The following is a 6000-nucleotide window of genomic DNA, read 5'->3' on the forward strand; positions in this document are numbered from 1 at the left end:
GTCCTTGTTTCCGTCCAATGATTTATATTCTTTTCCTTCCCCTGCCTGTCCTAATGAACGCTATCCTCTCTATCATACTCTTAAGCATTCCACCTTCAATGACAATACTCTGCATCCATCTTTCTTCTCATTGAGTTATCCCAAAAGTTATCTCTCCACCATCATGCCTAATACTTTTTCGTTTATTATTCTATCCTCCTTCATACCCGCATTTCAGAGGCCTCCACTCTACGTGTACGCTCAACATATTTCTTCAACGATCAAGTTTCGGAGTCGTAAAAAATCGTACTCCATATCCAAGTTTTTATAAATATTTCCTTCACCTCCTTATTTAACGTCCATGCCATCAATTTCCTCCTTACGAAACCGTATTTACCCAGTGCAATTCTTCTTCCAACATCCCTACTACTTTTCCCATCTTGGTCATAAACACTTCCAAGGTTTGTAAAGTGACCCACCTGTTGTAGTTTTTGACCTCATATTAAACGTGAAGTAGTAATTTTTTCTTCTTTTTTGCATTCTTCTCTCCCGATCTATTGTAAATGATACTAGTGTGTGTATGTATGATTCATCGTCCAAATTTTTGCCTGAATTTGGGGTTATTTTATTCCTTCAGTTTAACGATACATATTTCAACTGGGAGTAATTTAGATATACTTTCTTCCCATTTAGAAGAGGAATGGACATAATAAATCTTATCATCTTTAAATATAATCATCGTAAATCTTTTCCATTTCTAAATGGGGAAATATCCAATTTTCTTCAAATTTCCGCTGTGATGAAATCATTTCATGCTTGCTTTCCGAAAAAAGGATTATGTTTTGAGGTTGATGACGCATTCTTGATCCAGCTGTTCCCCATTCTTTTTTTTCCAAACGTTTCGGACGGTGGCGAACAGACTAATTGGCGTTATTGAATTGCAAAATAGTCAGAAGCGCGTTATCCGTCATGAATTACATTACTTGGATACCGTCGACAAACTGACCCGCTTCGGCTCAGGCGAAACTTCCAACTCGTCCACAACTCCTCTAGTCCAAATTCCTACGACGCCGATACGAATTCCCGGCCTCGTTTCGTAGGGGGTGGAATTGTCGCCGAGAAGCATCGGACGCCATTTACGTGCTCAATGGCGATTGCATGCGCGCGAGATGTTTGGTCTCCTCTGCCCATTCGTGAGTTTTTCAAAGGAGCCAGTCACGTTTCACGCAGCCGAAGCGGTTTCCCCGTCACGTGTTACCCGACATGTGTCTTCCTTTGCACCGTTAAACTATTGTTTAGTAGGGCAACGGGTATCCTCGAAGTTACTCTTCTCATCTAGGCTCTCGTCCGCGTAGCTCAGGTGCGTGGGGGTTCGTCGAGAGCGTAGGATTTGCGGCAAGAACAGGGAGACATGCCTTGCACGAGTGATTGGGAATCGTTGAGAGCTCTTTTCTCGAGGGATGCTATGGATGAAAAAGTTTATCCTCGAGGTTTTTTGTGCTTAAAAATCAAAATTCTCGATTAAAAATTCCCATAATCACTTTCACATTTAAATCACTCAAATGCATTTAAAAAAAGTATATCCGAATAATTAAAATTCATGTCACCAACTAAATAGTATTATAGGTTCAAGGTTTGGTTATGATATTCCCAATATAATATTAAAATAACATCCAAGTATTTCAGTTGCTATTCAAACTTTTTCATGTAAATTATCTTATTTATCATAACCATAATATTCACTTAGTCATAAAACGTACTCTAGTTACAATGTATGAAACTTTCCTAAAAAAATGCAGAATTGGAATATGTGAACGAATGTTTAGTTCCTGTCAATGTTTTATTTTATTTTCCATGACGACACGTAACCGGGTGTCTTGTATTATTGTTACATGGCGATGGCTTTAAGGACTATTTAAGAGCATACAACTGTCCTATGTCTTTTGGTGCCTTCTTTTTTAATAGCAATGTTCTTCAAGAAGTATGATATTCTTATGTTCAGCAGTTTCTCAGATACATTTCTTGTTTCATAGCCTATGAAAACTGCTTAACATTCTTCAGTTAACAAAATTCTATCAAGTATACAATTCGATATGAAAATGAAAAGAGTCAAATGAGCAATCCTTACATGTATTTGCTGTTCAAGTTTAATGAAATTTTAATTATCTGTATTTGTAAATGAGAATCGTACGCCAAAGTAGTAATATCGTATTCTGTTCATGTGTAAAGAAATAACCGTATGCAAAATCATAACTATCATCTTATTCTCTTCATTTTGCTGAACTTATTCGAGTGTCAAGTGGTCGCTCCTCAGTAGTTTTCTCTTGTAATGCATCAATATGTAAATTTTGTCCCATTTATTTATATATTTTGTATACTGCATGACATTTGCATGATAGTGAAACTTAGCATTCTACTCGATTGGGGTAGTTTACAACTCAGTTGGGAGAGATTATACGTTTTAAAAGGAGAAACCCTATTGCCAGGTAAAATGCCAGCGATTGCAAGCAAATGCTTCTTGGATTCGCGCGAGTGGATGGGAGAACGGCGCAGGACTATAAAGCTTTCACCAAACACTTTCCCACCGATTGTTCCTTGTCTCCAGATTTTCTAAAACCTCCCTCCTCTCAAGCAACCTTTCACTCCCTTTAAATGGCTTCATCGAGCTTTAGAGTAGATCGTATCCTGGAATTTCCATTTAGTTTTAACAAAGCGCTCCCGTGAGAAACAATCTATAAAATTGTGGACGGAAACTGTGATATGAATTTATTTACTCGCTTAAAATATTTCAAAGTTCGTTTTAGTTTTCCCAGAATTGTTGTCCAATAGTTTAAGAAATTTGACATTGTATTTTAAACTTAGGCTTAGGATTTTTATTCCAAAGAAACTGCGGGAGATGCCGCAACAGTAACTTTTAACGGAGTCATCGCTAATATGCAATTCAATGCAAAAATTTCGGAGTGTAAAAATCATTCGCCGTGACCGGAATTTAACCCGGATCCCGCAATGTTGGATCCGGGTTCTGGAAGATTGAGGGATCCGGGTTCAAATACCAGTCAAGGCGAATGACTTTTACATTCTGAAATTGTTGCATTGTAATGCATATTAGCGGATGACTCCATTAAAAGTTAATGTTGCGGCATCTCCCGTAGTTTCTTTGGAATTTGTTAAGGTATAAACAGCCTAGGTGTTTAAAGTTGGCTTTAACCTCGTGGACTGTGGCGCGTCGCGCACGACTACGAATGCCTGTGACATTGTACTTAGCGTATTTCGTCACAAAATCTTGTTCCTTTAAAGCCCCTATAATTTCGGTGAAATAGGGCGCCTCGATAGCTCAACTGGCTGAAGCACTCGATCGGCAGTTGAGGGATCCGGGTTCAAATCCCGGAGAGAGGAATATAACTGCAGTTCTATCCCTCTCTTCCTTGATGAAGGTGGCTACGACCACCGAAAATTCAAAAGTTAGTGTGTCTCTTTTTTGTGTTTCTGTGTTTTTGTCTGTGTCCACTAGTGCTAAGTGTTGTACATTATTATTCACGTCCGTGAAACTTTCAAAAAGTGTTATATATATATATATATATATATATTTATATATATACATACATATATATATATATATAGTAATCTACTCAGACTTGAAAATAACTCGGAGGGAAATTATTGAGAAATACTCGGGAGGAACCACACGAGAAACAGTAAATGGAAAATGTTGCAAGAAGCAAAGGGGGAATGAAGAGATGAGCAGGCAGTGGGATAGTTCATTCATGTTCATTCACTGGCTTCGTTCTTGAATTCGATTAAAACTTCCAGGTGGTAAGAGAGGTGCAGTATCATGGGAACAGAGCGAAGGAAGGCTTGAGAAACGGGAGGCTTACCTCGTTCTCTAAACGAGTCGCCCCGCGATATGTGGAGAAATGGAAGAAGAACGGGAAGTATGAAGCATGCTGTTACGAAGGCTTTGAAACTATTCCGTTGAAAGCTTTAGTTCCGCTGCTCTCGTCGAAGGGGGTCCACTCTCTACAATTAGAATTGAAAAGTGGGGCTAATCTATGTTCACTCCTCTCCATTCTCACGCAGTTATCACATGACGTCGGCATATTTCTCGGTGTGCACTCTTTTTGTTTGAGTCACCAGTCTCCTTTTGTTGTTTACCCTCTTCTGCGATTCATTCAGGCACCCGTTCAACCTACTTCAGTTGTAATTCAAACGCATTTGTATGCCTGGGAAAATTGTTCATTTCGAGCACTTGTGTGTGACGCATGTCAATTAGACGATGAGTGGTAGATTTTGATGCCATTGGAATAGATAGTGCTCGTACAAGTAGTACGCGTTAAATGTTCCTGTTTTTGCGCGTGTACACGATCGTTTTCTGTACCCCACAAGATGTGTTGACGTGAAAGACCTTGGAAAAAATTTCCTGGGTCGCCGATGCTCTGTAGATGAAATTGTAGAGAATGTTGGAGAGAGGTCAATCTTGCATAGGAAGGCAATGATACCTCATCAGCGTTTACTGTTCAAATTCTTTCTCTCTACGGCTCGATAATTATAGTTTTGATGAGGCCTGTGCTCATGTATGCATTGGATTTTCAAATGAATGAAGTTACCATTTCCTTTAAACGGAAGATTAATTTAATAAGAAAATATACTTATTTGAGTGCGTCTGCTTTTACATTGGACATTGTAGTCCAGGGCTAGAGAATTGGACTAATGTCGGAGGACCCGTGTTCGATTCCTGGGCACGCCTATGAGCACCCTCAGCTCCACCCAAGTTGTGTGATTTTCGGTACCCGACCTTCCTGGGAAACCATAGGTGGGACAGGAAACCAGCCCCCCTACCTTGATGTGGGAATTTCACACGCAGTAAGGACCATTCGGTTGATTAATGTATGAATGACTTTTACATAAAATCAGCTAAATTCCACATTTTTATAATGAATTTTATCGAGTGAAAAATGCTTAATTTTGATCTAAAAACAACAGTGTTTTGAATAAATTACAGTTCATGGTGTTTTGAGTGAGAAATGATGAGAATAACCACATCCAAGCAGTAGGTTAATTTTTTTAAACTTACTTTCATTTTCTGTCACCGTATTGTAATCACGCAAACGTGTGTGTTTGCAGATTCAGTCAGCTGTTCTATTTGACGTTAGAGACGTCCTCTTAATTTTGCGATGGACCTTCCTAAGGTGCATGAAGCTTACCCCGTTGCATATGAAATTGCTGTTCTCGTTGAGGTTCATTCTTTTATGGAAGGAAGTCTTAGACTAAAGGAGAAATGACTGAGGAATACGGCGAGTGTTCCGTGGTTTCTCATTACCATATTAATTTAAATCCAGCAGCAAGCAAGCTCTTCAAGAATACGTCGTACGGAATTCCTGCTCCAGTAGAAAAATGAATACCATCTACATCTACATCATTCTTATTGTTGACTTTCTCCCAAAATCAATGCGATTCCATATCTAAATGATATCTTGCGGAAGGAATGGGTTGTCAAAGTCGCATTTAATACACAACAATTCGTCGTGAGTGCTTCGCTCTATGAAAACGATATTATCGCCATATTACAATTACTAGTTAAAAAGTTAACTATGGACAATCTTATGTTTTGATTTTTTAAAACACTCAAATGAGGTACCATTCCATTCTATTATATTTCATTGGTTACTAGAGTCATGAGACGTCGGCCGTCTATGCATACTTATCATTTTAACTGAATAAAATTTATCATAGTTGAATTCACTTTGTGGAATGAAAGCTATAAATTAAATAAAAATACTTCGTTAGTTTTGATACTTTTTCATACATAACAATAATTCAAACAGTTTCAACGCTTCAGGTCCAAAAACATGGAAATGTGGCTTAACCCACGTTCGTTGCTTTGTCTTTTTGCCAGTATTCTCATGAACGGTTCATATTCAGGTGTGTTCTAGGGATACCACAGTATTACAATGTATCGGGAAATTTCAACAGTGTCAGTGATAGTTTAGAAAAGGCCTAGTAAATTGAACTAGTTTTCTTGAG

Source organism: Hetaerina americana, unplaced genomic scaffold (genome assembly GCF_022747635.1).
Source record: "Hetaerina americana unplaced genomic scaffold, ioHetAmer1.1.p SCAF_9, whole genome shotgun sequence".
Taxonomy (NCBI): Eukaryota; Metazoa; Arthropoda; class Insecta; order Odonata; family Calopterygidae; genus Hetaerina; species Hetaerina americana.